This window comes from Periplaneta americana, chromosome 14, assembly GCF_040183065.1.
Source record: "Periplaneta americana isolate PAMFEO1 chromosome 14, P.americana_PAMFEO1_priV1, whole genome shotgun sequence".
Taxonomy (NCBI): domain Eukaryota; kingdom Metazoa; phylum Arthropoda; class Insecta; order Blattodea; family Blattidae; genus Periplaneta; species Periplaneta americana.
In genome coordinates, this window is record NC_091130.1 from 68,313,908 (window position 1) to 68,332,889 (window position 18,982).

The 18,982-nt window shown below is 36.5% G+C and overlaps 1 long non-coding RNA gene across 1 annotated transcript in view; it reads left to right on the top strand.

Annotated features, from left to right (window-relative positions):
• The window catches only part of LOC138713995 (uncharacterized), a 164,436-nt gene extending 152,671 nt beyond the window's left edge, over positions 1 to 11,765 (top strand). Inside the window, exon 4 of the long non-coding RNA XR_011336026.1 lies at positions 11,221 to 11,765. This is a non-coding gene — a long non-coding RNA (uncharacterized lncRNA). The remainder of the gene's footprint in view (positions 1 to 11,220) is intronic.
• Positions 11,766 to 18,982: the final 7,217 nt, after the last annotated feature.

An 18,982-nucleotide genomic window follows, 5' to 3' on the forward strand; every position in this document is an offset into this window, starting at 1 on the left:
ATAATATGTTAAATTAGACCTTCTTCAATGTATCTTGGAGCAGTCAAAGCACCTCCATTAATGAAAACAAGTTCTGTGTGAGCTTTATACGAAATGCCATCCCATACCATTACTGATCCACCTTGGAAACTCATACGTGAACTGAAGGTACATGAAGAAAAACGTTCTCCTTCTCTTCTCCACACTCTTTCACGTCCATCTGTAAACTAAATCTCGATTCATCTGTGAAGCGCACTCGTCGCCACTGCCCCAGGTTCCAATTAGCATGATTGTGAACGTAATCGTTCAACACGATGTTGCTGGAGCAATTCTGGGCCTTTAGCTGGTCTTCTGGAATTCAGTCCACATTCATCCAGACGTCTGCTTACAGTTCTCTCACTCACATTAACTTGTCTTATTTTCTGGAAGGCTCTTCTGGTCCCAAGAACTGCAGCCACATAACGCTGACTATTCCCATCTTCTATCAATGCAGCCATTTTGCTGAATTGGTAGGACTTAGTGACATTTGTATGCAATGAAGTACTCCAATACTGCCTCAAAAGAGCTTACCAGTCTGTAGACTTCTTCAGCATAGCTTGAAATGAGTCCCAGAAGTTTGGACTCAATATTGCAAGAAGAACGAATCTCCTTTTCAGATCATTGTTGGCTATTACGTATCACAAAATAAATGAATAACTAAATGAACCTCAGCACACCTAAAATTATTTTAAAAAATCCTACAATTTTCAAAAATTTTAAATAAAATGTAGTTCGCCCTTTTTTTTTGCCGATGAGTGTATATTAAAGAACAAAAGTACGGTATCAAAATAAACTAACACATTCTGATCAATATATTATGCAAATAAATTCACTGATAATGTTTATTTACCATACAGAGAACTATATTCAGTAGGCTTATTTCTAGCCTTTGAATCTCCACTTCTCTTGTAATTCTGAACTTGAAAATGGATCTCTCTTTTTCCAGACGCATATGGGGTCTTCAATTTGTTTTATTATGTTTTCCTTTCTATAGAATAACATGTCTTTCATTTCTCGCCACCTCAGTAATTGCCGTATCTTACTATACATGAAACAACAGCTCCATTGTTCTTCACTTCCAAAACTTTCCCTGGCCACAATTCCTCCTCATAAGTAACTACCATATAACTATGTGCCTTTAGCATTATTTTAACAGATTTCGTCTTCTTTTCCACATCTGACTCACTGTCTGTAAATATGGAGAGTACACCGGAAATATCATAATCTGTATCCAATTCAATTTCATCGCTATCATAGTCACTTACAGGGACAGTTGTGATCCTTCTACCCTGAAGTTTTCGTTTTACCGGACCATTATTCGTGCTAGTACCATTGATGCTGGAACAGCCTGTTTCTTTATTTACTGGACTATAATGTTAAATGGTGTTTTAGAATATGCTGAGATACCGTATTTGCATAAGTAAATAATCAAATTGTTCACATTTCATTAAAACAAATATTTCAAAATGAAATACAACTATGGTCCACGAAAAATTGTGGTACATATTTGAGGACTGACTTCTAGCCTTGAAGTTAAACATTTTTCACGCAGAGTCCTTAACCTCTGCCAGTCTAATTATTACGTGAAAGTAAACACTATACAGCCAGGTTTAATTGTACAAACAATCATACCGGTATATCTATAAATTACCAGTTCTACAGAGGAGAGCTTAATAAAACAGACAATCACAAACTGAATGATTTCGTGTCTTCACACATTCAATAGAACGATGCACACTGACCTTGTTAAGCATCCATATCATTGCCATGTGTAATGGTAGATAGAAGCATCTATGGGGAACATAATTCCATCACAGTGGCGCCTTAAATGGCAAACACCGAACTCTTGGGGGACTAAGTAGTACATAATGCGTTTTGGACCATAGTTGGGTGCCTGGATCATAGTTATGGGAAATTACGGTAGGCCTACCTATTATTAAAATATTTTTACAGCAATTAGCATATCTTTACAAATCACATTTTTCGAGTTACCACACCATTTTACTCGAAGTGCGTTATATAAAAAAAAAAATACGTAAATTATAGTCATTAATATTTTTATCAACATCACACGCAAATTATAACGCAAAACTCAACCGGTTCACTAAATCAAGACTGGTTTTCATCACATCATAACAATTTCAAAACTCGTCGCCATTACGACTGTCCACTTCAGAATTGTCTTAGATATATAATTAGGTATATACAGAGTGTTAAAAATGTATCCAATATTTTAGTAGGTGATAGTATGCATCAAAACAAGAAGAAATGTCTAATAAACATGGATCCTACAACACATACTTTCTGAGCTCTGAACACTTGTTCATAGGAAGTGCTTAATGTGACATCCATTTATGGCATTTTTCTGCCCTACAATACAGCAGGCTACCAGATAATCATACCGTAGTTGACACCCTTGGCATGGAATACTAATACGTCGCAAGGAATACTGAAAACAAAAGTTTGGTTGCGGATATGAGCGGGGTTCAGCAGAGATGGTGTTGTGAATTTTCGTAATCAGCATGTGCGGGCTGGTGAAAATTCCTAAGCACATGTAGAAACAAGGCATCAGCACCGATTCTCAATCAACGTATGGGCAGGCGTTCTTAGCGATAGATTAAGGGCCATACGTGCTATCAGAGATTAATTGGGGCTCGTTATCAGGACTTTCTTATTAACGTACTGCCTACCTTGCTGGAGTATGTGCCATGTCAACAAAGGCTACAGATGTGGTTCATGCATGATGGCATACCAGCACATTCTTTTCCGTAATGAGCGTGAACCCTGATGGTGACATTTCAGGACCGCTGGATTGATTGGGGAGGCCCCACACCTTGGTTTGCTCGTTCCTCAAATCTAAATCCCCTACACTTTTGGTTATCAAGAACAACTAGGTCAATTTCAAAGAGTGTGTGCTTCCTTACGTCGAAGGGCAGAGGAATGCATTGCCATGAATGGACGTCACATTGAGCATCTCCTATGAACGAGTGTTCAGATCTCAGAAGTATGTGTTGTAGGACCTATGTTTATTAGACATTTTTTTCTTGTTTTGATGTATACTAGCACCTCCTAAAATATTGGATAGTTTTTTTTAACACCTTGTATAATATTCTTTTCCTTTTCATCCTCTGGTTGAGTGGAAGAGAAGGCCTTAACTCTACCAGAATAATAATAATAATAATAATAATAATAATAATAATAATATTATTATTATTATTATTCTGGCAGAGTTAAGGCCTTCTCTTCCACTCAACCAGAGGATGAAAAGGAAAAGAATATTATGCAAGGTGTTAAATAATAATAATAATAATAATAATAATAATAATTATTATTATTATTATTATTATTATTACTATTATTATTATTATTAACTGCCACTCTAAATTCCTTCAATAACTTTGTACCTACCTATGTCCTTCGTACACGGAAAAAACGAAGTCACACACAGAAAAGCTTGTAAATAACCGATATTTGGAAGCAGCGGTAGAAGGGCCCAGGTAGGCCTGCATAAGTCCTAAATCGTAGGATAAGTTGTGGCGTGGGATGTTCTGTATTACCAGAAATCCTTTTTTCTGTTCCTACTGTACTCCCAAAGACTTCACCCCAGCCTTTTTTTAATTACTGCAGATGATAGATGAAATGAGGGAAACACAGTCTTGGTGGAATGAAAGAGAGAAACGTGAGTCCCCAGAGAAAAATCCTATGCAAGGTCTGGTTTGTCAATCACAAATTCCATCACGACCACGTCGTAGATCGAAGCTGGGCCGTCTAGATGAAAGACCAGCGCGCTAGTAGTGAACCACACACGCGGCTTTGAAGTACAGCTTAGTACAATCTATGTTCCAGATGGGCAGAAAATAAACGATATCTATACTTCTCAATAGTGTACAGTAAGCTTAGGCCTACATAAGTATGCAGCCTCTGTATTTGATAAAGTTCAGAGACTAGACATGTCCCTGTCTTATCAGTTGTATCGAAAGTCTACAACTGAATACTTGTCTTGAATAGAAGTCTTGTCTCTTTTTACATAAACCAGCAACCTTTGTAATGCGCGCAAAATTGCGACACTACTGTGATCTCTGCGTTACCATACCTGTATTATTAGGTAGTGGTTCGCAACCTTTTCAGCGTCACGGACCATTCAGAGCTTACATTTAATTTTGGCTGACCACCAAAATGCCAAAATGTTCTGTATAATTTATGCCTGCAATCAAATTCGATTCATTAAATATTTGCGTAATATAGTGAATTGAACATCCTTAATAAAAGGACAGCGATATTAAATTTCAGTTTTAGCTTTTGAATATAATCTGAAAATACATAAATACAAAGTGATTTTATGTTAAACGATGTCTTTACTGGGAAAAATGAAACCAGTGTTTTGACTTACCATTAGATTATAAGTCTGATGGTTGATGTTGCTTTGCGAAACCTGGCTCAATTGTAGATAATATAAGTCGCAAGTCTCACTACTTACTTATGGCTTTTAAGGAATCCGGAGGTTCATTGCCGCCCTCACATAAGCCCACCATCGGTCCCTATTCTGAGCAAGATTAATCCAGTCTCTACAATCATATCTCACCTCCCTCAAATCCATTTTAATAATATCCTCCCATCTACGTTTCGCCCTCCCCAAAGGTCTTTTTCCTCCGGCTTCCAACTAACACTCTATATGCATTTCTCGATTCGCCCAAACGTATTACATGCCCTGCTCATCTCAAACGTTTGGATTTTAATATTCCTAATTATGTCGGGTGAAGAACACAATGCGTTCAGTTCTGCGTTATGTAACTTTCTCCATTCTCTTGCAACTTCATTCCTCTTAACCCCTAATATTTTCCTAAGAACCTTATTCTCAAACACCCTTAACCTCTGTTCCTCTCTCAAAGTAAGAGTCCAAGTTTCACAACCATACAGAATAACCGGTAATATAACTGTTTTATGAATTCTAACTTTCAGCTTTTTTGAGAGCAGACTGTATGACAAAAGCTTCTCAACCAATAATAACAGGCATTTCCCATTTTTATTCTGCGTTCAATTTCCTCCCGAGTTGTCATATATATGTGTTACTGTTGCTCCAAGATATTTGAATTTTTCTATCTCTTCAAAGGATGAAGAAGATATTTTTGTTACAGTTTTCCATTGCAGAAAGAATATTATTCCCGTAATTTTAATGCCAAACAATGAAGATGTTTTATATAGTACCCCAAAGATATCGGACGAGAGTTCATCATGTGCTGTTAGAAAGTAACTTAGCGTGAGAAATGATTCGAATTTCTCAACTGATTACTCGAGGAGACTACAAGCTTAATTTCTTTATCTTTACTTTCAACCTCAGCCTGAACAGTGAACACAGTTAAAGTTACATTAGAATTTAAATAACTAATAATTTCGGGTTGGTACCCAAGACTTGCCAACCAAAAGAAGTCCCTCAGACGAACTCATTCCTTTTAAAAACTCTTGTGTCTGAAAAGCCTGAGATAAAGAAAAGATGTTCCAGGAAACAGATAAAAATCAGAAAAATGTGATAAAGTTAAGCTTGGTTAAAATATCCTTTGAAAACACACGTTGGTTCCGCGGGAACCTTTCAAATCACTCGCTGACTTCCAGGGGCCCTTGGACCACAGGTTGAGAATCGCTGATAGGTCTATTCATTACGAAGATCTCTCGAATGGTTTGTTCCAGACTGTGGGAACACTCTGGTATCAATTAGGCCAAATATTTTTTGTTGTGACCCTATAACCGTCAGTGGCAAACTGATGTTCTGCAAGAAGTGAAAAATCGTTCAACCCAATGCTGATAGGTGAGCATCCTGCCTCTGCCCAGACAAGTAGCCCGGAGCCCCAAGCCCTTCCTAATAGTGCTGTTGATCGATCAAAATATTTAATCGATTAACTATTTGAATTTAATCGATCAATCGATAGATTAATCGAGTAACGATTAATCGAGTTTTGATCGATTTGAAAAAAAAATATTTTAATATAATATATTACATAATTATTGTTAAATTTAACTTGTGTTCGATGATAAGCATAAGTATTAAATGTTGTATATCTGTATATTTTGTATCGTTTTGTTACAAAACATCTATTTTAATTATTTACTAACATATTTATTATGAGGCTTATAATTTATTGTGTCAATTTCACCGGGAATTTTTAAGACAAACATAAACAACAAAAAGTATGAAGACTCACCTAGTTAATACTACTTCATCCCTGATTTTAAACATGAGTGCATTCACATGCTCTGAATGAAGTGCCGCTCTACATTTAGTAACAATGTTTCCTGCATCACTAAACACGAAAAAACTTTTTTTCTGTCAAGCACTTTTCCACGATCGTTCAATTTAAATCCAAACGTTTCACCGAGTTTACCTCTCAAATTCTCATATGACAATATAATGGAGTTTACACTTTTCACAAACCACAGAAAACTGATTTTTTTTCCTTTATCAAACTAAACACACAACCTTCACATACAAACTCAGTAGCTACAGAAACTGCAACTGCAAAACTACAGCGGTCGAAACAGAAGATTAGCCGCTACTGTAATGGAATTACCAGATTTTAGAAAGAGAAGAAGGTAGTTACGATCTCACTTGCACACAGTGTAGACATGGCTATTTTATAAAGGATGAGGGGGACGAATCCCAGGAAAGTATGTATTTCATATGCTAGGAAGATGAGCTGACAACAAGGTGGAAGTTTTCTAGGAAAACCATAAAACGTAATAAGAGTTTCGCATTGTTTTTCAACTTTCAATAGAGGTAGACTAGGTCACTGTCATATCTCCATCTCTTTCTGAAGTGTTTGTGAAAAGATTTTCCCTAAGCTATGTGCTTCGCAGTTAGAAAATAACAGTATTATTGTGCTTTTTAAGTAAGCACTTTCCAAGAGAGCAATATTGTCGGAATTTTTAGTACGAGTTTGTATTAACAAAATAATAATTAATATAAACTGCAACCTATTAATTTTAATCGCCTCGATTATTCGATTAAATATTTTTGATCGATTAATCTTACAACATAAATTGTTCGACTAATCGATTAAATTCCACAACACTACTTCCTATACCAGAATCAAAACCTGTACTATCCGTAAGATTTTACCTCAGCCTATTTTTATTACTGCATATGATAGATGAAATGAGAGTGTTGATGGAATGATAAAGAGAAATGAGAGTATCTCGATTAAAAAAAACCTTCTCTAACGTCTACTTCTTTATCCATCACAAATTGCAACACCACCTGGCTGGGGATCGAAATCAGGACGCCTGAATGGATGACTAATGCGGCTCTACTACTATGGCAGCGCTATGAATACATAAACAATTATCATTAACAACTGATACGTAAATTATCATTACATTTGAATCTCATAACACTGCACTATTATAAAGAAATAATGAAAACATTTCACTCACCAGTGATGCTACTGACATTACAAGAATCGTCATCATTCGGCTGATAACTACTGTTAACGTCAGGTAGTACAAAACTCAATAAGGAACTATAATATAAGAACTACCTTTCCAAAAGCTCCATTTAGAAGGGTTGTTTTTATCCCTAAATATTGTCCATCGCTATGGTTGGCATATCTGACCGTGAAACGAGTAGGCCTGAGTTCAAATTATGGTTGGGACAAATTACTTGGTTGTGGTCTTTTCCGAGATTTTCCTCTCAACCAATTGAAACAGAATTGCTGGGTAACTTTCGGCGTTGGACCTCGGACTCATTTCGCCACCATAATTATACTTGCCCTCTTTCGTCATCATCATCATCATCATCATCATCATCATCATCATCATCATCTCCGTTTCTTTCTCATATTTCGGGCTTGCGCCGCCATCGAACTTGGACTCCGTAAGTAAGGTATGTGGTCATTAGTCGCTGGAGGTAGTGTTATATCCTGTGGCTTCTTCCCTCGGATTCATAGAGCTCGTAGGATATGCGGTTAAGGAACCGCGTGATGGTTACGTAGAAAAGTAAAGAGATTCTGCAAGCTGTAGGGGAGTTCGGGAGCGGCCCAAGGGGAATCTGTAGCGCGGGGGGGGGGTCTTAGGGCCTGCACATCATTATATTCCAGGTAGTACAATGGGCCCACTCAAGTAGCCTACGTGTGAAAACGGTCCCAGCCGTGCCCCTACCCTCAAGGGGGATTAACAGATAGATCCTTAACTATTTTCCAATCGCTAGGGTCGCAGACTCGTGTCTAACGTTTTTCTGCTCGCCATGGACGTAAACTCCAGCCGCGAACAGTACACTAAATTATAGGTAGGTAGTTCAATATCGTCTGATCAAGTTGCAGTGAAATATAATTTAGGAAGTGAAAGTGATATTTGTCCGTCGGTCTGTGTATCTACATCACTGACTTTCTCTCAATAGTTTTTATAACATGAATAGTACAGTAGATTACTTTGCGGTCGTCGATGATGTCCTTGGGCGCACAACAGGAATGAAACGACATAGGTAGTCTACGTTGCACTGATGAAGATGAATGGGTTGAAGGCGGAGGATGGGACAAACCCAACTTTTTGTTAAGTTCTATTTATACACGCTTTAACATTTATGGTCATATCGCGTGTGTAGGATTTTTGGATATATCAGTAGGCCGTTGACTGTTGTTGAGTTCCTGTTTCTATTGTCGTGTGTTATAGATGGCTTGTGTTCATGCAACTACTTTAGATTTTGTTCTAATGTTTATGATAGGGTGATCAAGGCGGTGATGAATCATGGTATGTAAATTTTCAATCCGGCATTTGCTTTTGTGACTGAGGGAAACCATGAAAAACCCCTGTCAGATTGGTCGGCCATGGGGTTTGAATCTGGGCCCTCTCGAATACGAATCTCAATTGTTATAGTCTGGACCACCTCGCTCGGTAACTACCTTAATTGTATGCTAGTAGTCAGTACTAATATTTAAGATCATAAACACTGGCTCTCAAACCAATTTCAATATTATTGGGTCCAAAGGAAGTGGCGTGTCAATGGATTATCAGAATATTTTCTCCCGCCGACATCACTTTTCGATCAACTCTTTAACACCACACTCATTCAAATCTCATCTTCCATACCATGCAGCCTAATGCCAGATCAAAAATATAAAAAAGAGTGCGAAATTAGAAGTTAATGAACATTTGTTGTAAATTTAGTAACTTTTCTAATAAGCCATCACTAGGAAACGAAGTTCGGACGCCAAAATATTCCTAGAAACGGCTACAGGTTTAAGGAACACTGGCTATAGGATAACCCTAGTTATTTACTTTACTGATGTACTTTCAGGTTCGTATGAAAAATGAAACACGTCGCGTGAAGGGAGCTCTGTTCATTCGAAGTTTAATGGATACGGGTTTTGTTTTGTTTACTGCTTTACAATAGTTTGTTTCGGCATAGCACACCTATTTTCTGTTTAAAACGTAAACTTTTCGTAAGGAGTTCAGTTGTGATCTTGCAAAGGTGCTGTGAAAAGGTATTAAAATGCCGCCATTAAAATCTGAAACTTTGCTTGTGATTCTAAAAGACTTCGGAGATGACTATTATTCAGTCAAGTACGAAAATATAATAATGGTGTAAAGTGTGTAACTTAAACATAAAAGTTATTAAGCGTCATGATTTACAAAAACATTGCGACTCTAAAAGACATATCGAACATCTGAAATTGTTTAGTGATTTGATTTCGGATCAGTTCACATTTTATTATGACTTGTGTCTGATGTTGATATTCCGTTCCATGAACTTAAGAATCCACATTTTCAACAATTCATTGAAAAGTATACGTTTATAAAATTGCCGACCTCAACAACTATGCGTACACAATACCTTATTTGCCCTTGCGTTATGAAATAACTTTAAATTCTATACGATCAGCTGTTGTTAACAATAAAAATGTTAAACTGACACTGAAGAGTGTTCTTGAAAAAGTTCTGCACATTCGGAACTCTGTAAAGTCCAATATAAACTAAATAATGAACAGGCACAAGATTATAATAAACAAAAACTATTTCAAATTCACACCAATAATATCATGTGTTGTCGAAAGAACATTTTCTTGTCCTAGTGACAATCGAAATATGCTTACCTTTGACAATTTACGAATGTACACAGTTGTACGTACACTGCAACAAAATTAGTGACACTTAAAGTACACCATTTTTATTTAAAATGTATCACCATTTTCTATTAAAAAAGAGAATGAAGTAAGTCGCTTTCGTAAATTTGTTTTAGTCACCTGATTATACCGAGCTATGTTTGATTCAAGCAAATCAGTGCTCTGTAGAAGTCTCTGTACTACCTTGAGGTGATGTAAACAACACGACTTGTATAATACGCGACGTAGTTAACTTAATAGGTTCCGTGTCCGAATTTCCATCCCTAGCCATCACTCACTTTTCTCAGACAGTGGGTGCTATCGCGACACTCCCTGAGTATTGTTCACATTAGTTAATGCCTTACCGAGTGCTCAATTTCCTCCCAATTAAAACAATGGTGCCACCATTGCCGCAGAATTCTTGACACGCGTAATAAATGGACGGTATATTTCTCCTGGAGCCCTCTTATTCAGGGACAGGACTTTTCTGCGTCTGAAATCTGAGACACGAGTCTCTCAACTTCAGCTTACTTGCCTCTCGAAGAAAGTCATGCTAAGAATTTTTATTGCCCTTGGTCGGATTTGAAGCCGAAAATCTTGGTTCCAGTGACCAACTTTGTCACGGTGAGACTGCCGACAGTCAGTATTTTGTACAGGAAAAAGGGGACTACCTCGAGAAAATCTGCCTCGAACACTGCTTTTACAAATAGCTCTATTCAAACTCATCGGAATTTTAACTATGACCTTCGGCGTGAGAAGCCGATGTTTCAGCTATGCCGATTTTTCCATAAAGAACAAAATGTACTAGCAAAGCCTTCGAGTTTACTTCAGGTTCATTCAAAGTTCAAGTTCAAAGCGTTGATACCATTAATCACAAGATACTTTCAGACAAACTTTATAAAGGGGGTTTTTGGTGTCATGTGTAAGACCTTTTTCTCTCATTTATCTAACAGATATCAGCAGGCTGAAATTTAAGAAAATTTCAGTTGTTTACAACTGTTCAAACTGGCATCACTCAAGAAACAGTCTTAGTACCCCTGCTGTTTATTGTCTATGTTAATAATTTATTATTAATAAGCCCAGACAAAATTAAACGCAATATTTACTCTTTCAGTGATGACAAGATTATTCCAGTATCTATCATCATATCCCGCCAGCTATAATGACTGGGGAGAGCATAGTGCTAACCACACGACACTTCCATTGTGGTTGGATGATCGTCCACATCTGCTTCGGCACGTGAACGTGAGGCCAGGATCCGGCTGTTCGGTCTGGACCCTTCAAGGGCTGTGGCGCCACGGATTATCATCATCATCATCATATTCCACTTTAATCTTTAGTGGTACGAACTGTATAATACCTTTAGCAAATATGGGATTAACATTGTTAAAAATTGGTTGGATGCAAGCCTTGTATCCCTTAATATTAATAAAACAGCCGTTGTATCGTGTTCTTTAAATATAACAGGATTTATCTCAAGTGAAAATAATTTCCTAAGTAACACTGCAGATCAGAAAGTATTCAAATATTAATCCTTACTTATGTCCTAAAATTGTTACATGTGAAAGGTGAAATATTTAGGCATCATAATGGATCAAACCTTATGCTTGGGGGAAATTTGCTATAAATTAAGGAAATTTATACATAAATTTTACTAAATAAAATCCCTTCTGATTTTAACTGTAATGCTGTCTATTTATTTTCAGTATTTTTAATCCAGTCGTTTATTCATAGGGTTGGGGAGATACAAGGTGCGGCAAAGGAGTTGGTCGGTTTTCAAATTGAAATAACACAGTGTTATGTATATCAGAACAAATTTATTAATGCCGCAAAATCTGGCTGTATGTGCCATTTGGATAATGTACAGCTGTCAAAAAAAAAGTAGCCGTACTCGTGAACAGCGAATATTTTCAAAGTCCACTTCGGGTCGCGGCGATGTTACACGATGCATGTGCTTGTACAAGCAGTTCCGTAACTATGAAAGTGTTCCATATCTGCGCCTCGTAGACCAGCGGTAGAGTTCTTGTTTAATGATTCAAAGGTTGTGGGTTCGGGCCTTCTTCAAGTTTTCATTTTATTTTTTAATCGTTCTTTAGCTATGTAAATCCTATTCACATTATCATTTATATTCAGTTATCGTTCTTTATGGATATCACGTTATTTATATTTTGTTATCGTTCTTTAGAGATATGAATAAAATTCAAGTCATCTATTGTATTCTGTTATCGTTTTATAACGATATGAATAATAATAATAATAATAATAATAATAATAATACTAATAATAATAATTATTATTATTATTGTATCTCCAATGGGGGTTAGCCCTATTTTACATATGTATGTCAGAGCTATAGTTTCATACACAAAAAATATAAGCATAAAGAGAAATGGAAAAGAAAATTAAATTAGCTTACGCGATGTAAACAAAACATAAACAATCCGTAAATTAGGCATTGCGATTGCAAAACAAATATCAGGTATCAATTTGAAACATACAAAAACATTAACAACACACATACGTAACACTTCTATAACACAAATATGCAGCTTTCCGTACCATACATCATAAATTAATACACAATAGTCACACAAACATAATCAAACCATAATTACGACATTGCGACAACATCAAGCATCCCATAACTGACTCACATACATAACAAATCAAGCATCCGTTACAACACATACACTTTAACATAGTAACCACACTTTTAAAAGTTACAAATTTGGCTCCAAGAAGAATAAATAGGACACTGTTACTAATTACTATTATTCTACAATTTCTTAAATATCCGTTACAACACACACACTTTAACATAGTAACCACACTTTTAAAAGTTACAAATTTGGCTCCAAGAAGAATAAATAGGACACTGTTACTAATTACTATTCTTCTACAACTTCTTAAATACATCTGTAATAAATCTGTGAAATTCCGATATGAATAATATTCACGTTTTTTATATTCTTATCGTTCTTTAGCGATATAAATAATATTCAATTTATCATTTATATTCTGTTTTCCTTCATTAGCATTATAAAATAATATTCAAGTTATTTATATTGTTATTGTTCTTTTGCAATATAAATAATCTGTATTTTATGTAAGTAATTATTATAACACAAACATCTTTCTTTGTAAAATAGGTTATTTTATTTAGATAATTAAATACGTATTATATAATATCTTATATTAATTAAACAAACCGATATTTATCATTTATATTCTGTTATCGTTCTTTAGTGATACTGTAAAAATAATATTCAAGTTATTTATATTGTAATCGTTCTTTACCGATATAAATAACATAAATTTAATATTAGGTTTGGAAAAATCCAGTTGCATAATACTGGTATTAGTTTTTCTTTTTGTATTATTACATTATACTATCTTGAACCACAATAAAATGAAAAGGAGTAACGAGGAATTGAACCTGAGACGTTGACATCTAAATTTCGACTTTCGTCCGCTGAACTACGAGGGCAAAAGTGTGGAAACATTTTCGGAAAAATTGGCCCAATCACACTCTAAGATTTTCTGATGATTCGTAGAAGCTAGTCCAGGATGCGGGGGGCAAAGACTAATTGAGATTTCCCGGTCTCTGATCGGGTCAATCATCCTGAGAGAATTAATATTTAACCCTTGCCGTGACTTTCGGTGAAGTCCGGAGGGCCAATTAGTCAAATCCACTCTCCTCATCTCCACGCTTGGGCCCTCTGGAATTTAATAAGATGCGAAAGAGATAGTGGTGTGCAGAAAGCAACGGGATGTTACCGCATTTAGGCCTATCCTTCCCAAGAAAAACTGCAAACATGAACAAAGGAAGCTTTTAATAGAAGAAGAAGGATCTTCTGCGGACCTCTGGAAAAAGAACTAAGGAAGAGACTAGTGAAGTGCTTTGTGTGGAGTGTGGCATTGTATGGGAAAGGAATATGGACATTACGACGAAATGAAGAGAAACGAGTTGAAGCATTTGAAATGTGGATGTGGTGAAGAACGGTGCGTGTGAAGTGGACAGACAGAAATAAAATTGTGTTTGAAAAAGTGAGTGAAGAAAGAATGATGCTGAAACTGATTAGAAAGAGAAAAAGGAATTGGTTGGGTCTCTGGTTGAAAAGAATAATAGACGACATTAGGATATGTGGATCATATGCAGAGACTAAGAGGAAGGCAGAAAATAGGAAAGATTGGAGATTGCTGGGTTTGCAATGAAAGACCTGCCCATGGACAGAACACTTATGTATGTATGTTCAGAATGCCTGGAATATCATGTCTAAAAAACAGTCGCTATTTGCAAAGACTAGTCGATTCCATGCCCACTCGAATGCAGATGATCGAGATAAGAGGAAGATAGACTAAATATTGAATTATGGCTTTTTGTTTTGTTTTTTGAACGCTTAATTGTTTGAATGTTTTAAGGCCGACGCCAGTAAATTTGTTTTGTTTGTGCCACGAAAGATATTTTTATTGAGAATAAAATCTTTTTTCTTTCCATTTGCAGCCACAATATCATAATGATAAAGTCATGGCATAATATATTAATGAACCTGATGTTAATTACTAAAATAATCGTAAAAGAGAAAGGAGCCATTATGTATAGTTTGTCTCTCTCAAAAACAGAAAAAAAGAACATAAAAAGCACGAGGTTGTAGTCGAACACAGGATCTCTCGAATAAGAGGCCTGAACGCTACCATTACGCTATCGAATCACAGAGAGAATACTTCAATTATAACTGTAGATAACAGGCAACGTGGTCCAACAACATGTAACATCGCCTGTCTCCGAATTGTAGCGAAGATACCCGAAGGGAACTTTGTTTCAGGAGAGCGGCCACTTTTTCTTTTGACAACTGTACATACATTTAGGTTGTCTTGAAAATTACGTCCCTCAAATGTTATCCGTCCCTCTCCATGTACTCTTCAAGTCTTTCCCTAAAGTTACACATCGCTCTTTCCAATATTTCGCCACCAATGTTGGTGATTTCCTGGGCAATGGCAATCTTCAGGTTATCTATTGTTCGGGGCCTGTTTACATACACTTTTGACTTCAGGTAACCCCACAGAAAATAGTCGCAGATTGTAAGGTCGGGTGAACGGGAAGGCCAGGAAATGTCACCGCGCCGAGAAATTAGTATGTGCCCTGGGAACATGCTGCTCAGAAGTGTCATGGAATTTTCTGTCGTATGAGCTCCGTGGCGGCCAACATTATAATGGAGACGAAAGACACGCTGTGTTTTCACAACTCATCACCATTCTTGAAAAAATGTCTCGACGATAAGAGCACGATGCTCCGCACTTCACGCACCGTGGCACCATCTTGCTGAAATCATACCATCTGCCTATTAATCCCACGAATATGCCTACGCAGTTGCGGTTGAAGAAATCTCGTCAGCATTTCTTCGACGTAGCGTTCACTATTCACTGTCACAGTGTTCCCATTTTCCTAAAGAAAAATAAGGATCTATAATACAGAATCTAGACACGGCAGACCAAACTGTAACCTTTGCCTGTAAAGCGGTCGCTCGTGTAGTTAGTTCTGTAGGATTTTCGGACGCCCAGTATCTATAGTTTTGTTTACTTACATAACCATTCAAATGCAAATGCGCCTCGTCATTCATGAACACAACCATTTCATCTGCCAACATATTGAGTATTATCTCGGCGAATATCTTACGTTGGGTATAGTCTTCTCATTTAATTGCTGAAAATCATGAGTTTATAAGGATGAAACCTGAGATCTAAATGTAAGATTCGTCGCGCACAACGATCTGCAAATCGTTGCGCTGTAGCCTGACGTCTAGTTGATCGATGTGGACTCCTCATAAATGCCTCTCTTACTCGCTCAATGTTTTCTGGCACTCAAACATGGCCTGGTGTTTCTTATTGGAAGCTGATGATGTTAAACGAAAGTTTTTATCATCTCAATATGGCATTGCGACTACGAACGGCTCCGTGGCGGCCAACATTAAAATGGAGACGAAAGACACGCTGTTTTTTCACAAATGAATCACCATTATTGAAAAATGTCTCGACTATAAGAGCACGATCCTCAGCACTCCACGCCTCCATGATTACACAAAAGACTTCAAAATGCTAACAAACGATGGTCGATCGATATCCATAACCCCCATGTTACTTAGAAACCGGCCTTCTAAAACCGTCCAACTCCTTTGCCGCACCTCGTATAACGAAATGTCTTATGTTCCCCCTACAGTAACTTAATAAGAGAATAATTAAAATTTCACGCTCGTTGTGCCAGACCTCATTAAGTCCAAAACTGTTATGTGTGGGAAATCGAAGTTATAGTTTTGTTTAAGTATCAACATTCTGATTTTCGATTAAAGTAGGCCTATCAGATTATTGTGTAATTTTATGACAACATGATTTCATCGAAGGTCTGGCTTCTAAAACACTTGAATATACTTTTATTTCCCTTTTTAAATTTTGTTTTTGCAAATGAATGCATGAGATTCATTACATACTTAGGATAAGTGTATAGTAAAACATGTAGTTACATGAAACCTTGGCCAATTTATTTATATAATTAATGTAAATTTATTTTTGGAAAGACAACTACACAATTGAAGCAAGATTACTGTTAATATATGATAATATTATAAATTGTTATATAAGATTTATTTAAATTTAATATTAATAAAATTAAGAAAATTAGTTTACGCTAACACATAATACACTAATTACCATTTACTGTGTTTAAATTGTTCAATAAAAATATGTTCCTTTCTTTAATTAATTATTGTAACCTGAACATACTAGTACTAGAACAATGTCATTCAAATCACTAAAATTCTTTGATTAAACTTCGTCTGATTCACCTTCATAATACTCTTCAGCAGCTGACCCAGAAGCGAGATACTTTGCGTTTTTTGGATGTGGGTAGGGATTGCAACCAAGGATGAAATTCAGAGGGTGTAGCACAAATTGTGCAAAGTCTAATAAGATCTTTCTTCTTTGCCTCAGTTATGGGTAATGGCCCCTTGTTCTAGTTGACAAGGTCACCTTTCGGTTTCCTGCCAATACCAGAAGTGTTAATTGGTAGAGCAGCTGGCTACGGACTGGAAGGTCCGGGGTTCGATCCCAGGTGGTGACAGGATTTTTTCTCCTTGCCAAACTTTCAGAACTGCCCCGAGGTTCACTCAGCCTCCTATAAAATTGAGTACCAGGTCTTTCCCGGGGGTGAAAGGCGGTCAGAGCGTGGTGCTGACCACACCACCTCATTCTAGTGCCGAGGTTATGGAAAGCATGGGGCTCTACCTCCATGCCCCCCAAGCGCCTTCATGGCAAGTTACGGGGATACCTTTACCTTTTACCTTTTACCAGAAGTGTTAATGACTGAAAAGTTCCCATCATAACCATAACTGTAAAGAATTTTACCACGATTCTCTTTTTCATAACGGAAAGTTTTCACTTTCAGTCAGTTAACTTTCCTTCCATTTGTGTCATGAGTTCGGTTCCTAATCAAAGACTTAGAAAGAAGTTCAAGGTCAAAAAATCACCATGTCTCAACTGTACAACGTGGTAAGGATTTTTCTTTGATCTTTTAGTACGAGCTTCCCGTATGATGTTCAGTCAGTCGTGTATGCTGTAAACAGGAATGTTCTTCTTTGCTTTTTCGATTGCGCTGTACATCGAATCACACTCCATCATAATTATAACTTCGATTTCCCACAAATAACCATTTTGGACTTAGTGAATTCTGGCACAATGGGGACGATATTACTTTGACAGAAAATGTGCTACCTTCATCCAATAAAATCTCACTATGTCCACATGACGAGTTTTGCCTTTATTCAGTGTATAGACCAAACACTTGGCGAGATATTTTGAAGGTCGTTTAACTAAGAACCATACGTCATAGGACACAGTGAATTACACCATCAGAAAAAGACTGACATATAGACTCTGCATGTGGGCAAAACTGAAAAAGGCAAATTTTGGACTTAGTTCTGGCACAACGGGGACGAATTTGTTCAAATAAACTTAATAAACGTTTAAATTAGCAACAAATACCATATGTAAAGATTTTAAAGTTTCAGATATAAAAAATTGCAAATAATATATTATTAATATCTTATCACAAAAACAAAACAAAGTATTCGTTAAATTAATACATTTATTCTATATTATTGATACCGGTAGCTGGATTTATCCTCTTAGATCAAAATAAAAATATAGACATTGGCAAAGAACTAAATATGTGTACATTTAAAAACAAACATTTCGGAACAAAACGTCAATTGGTATGGACACTTAATAAAGAATGAACGAAGAACGCCTACCTAAAATATTATTAAACGAAATACCGGTACCTATAGGGTACAGAAATGTATGAAGACGAAAACAAGAGGGCAAAACACTTTTAGAAGAGGCTGGGACAGACCATTGCATTTGGCCTAATTCCTGAGGAGGAGGAGGAGGAGGAGGAGGAGGAGGAGGAGGAGGAGGAGGAGGAGAAGGAGGAGGAGGAAGATTATACATGAAGATGTGCTACTTGTCTCCCATAAACTGAACATCAATGTAATACCAAAATAGGTCTGTCTGAGACATGGCTCTAATTTCGGCCAATGTTTATTACAATTTTTGTATTAATAAAAATTAATGAATAATTTTGAGTTTAAAAAGGAAGTGTATGAATAAGTTTTGCAAAGCTTTCTCTGGCAGAAAAATGAACTCTTAAGAATGTTGCCTTCATTTTTATGTTTTAATTATTAATCTTATTTCGTTTTGTAATATATCTTATTTAATTTTTGTAAGCTTATTATCTTGATGTACTCGTACATAGGTCTATGGTTACTTTTGCTTTTTATCGGGAGTGAGCTAATTATAGAGTAACTTATATGGCTTTTAATTTT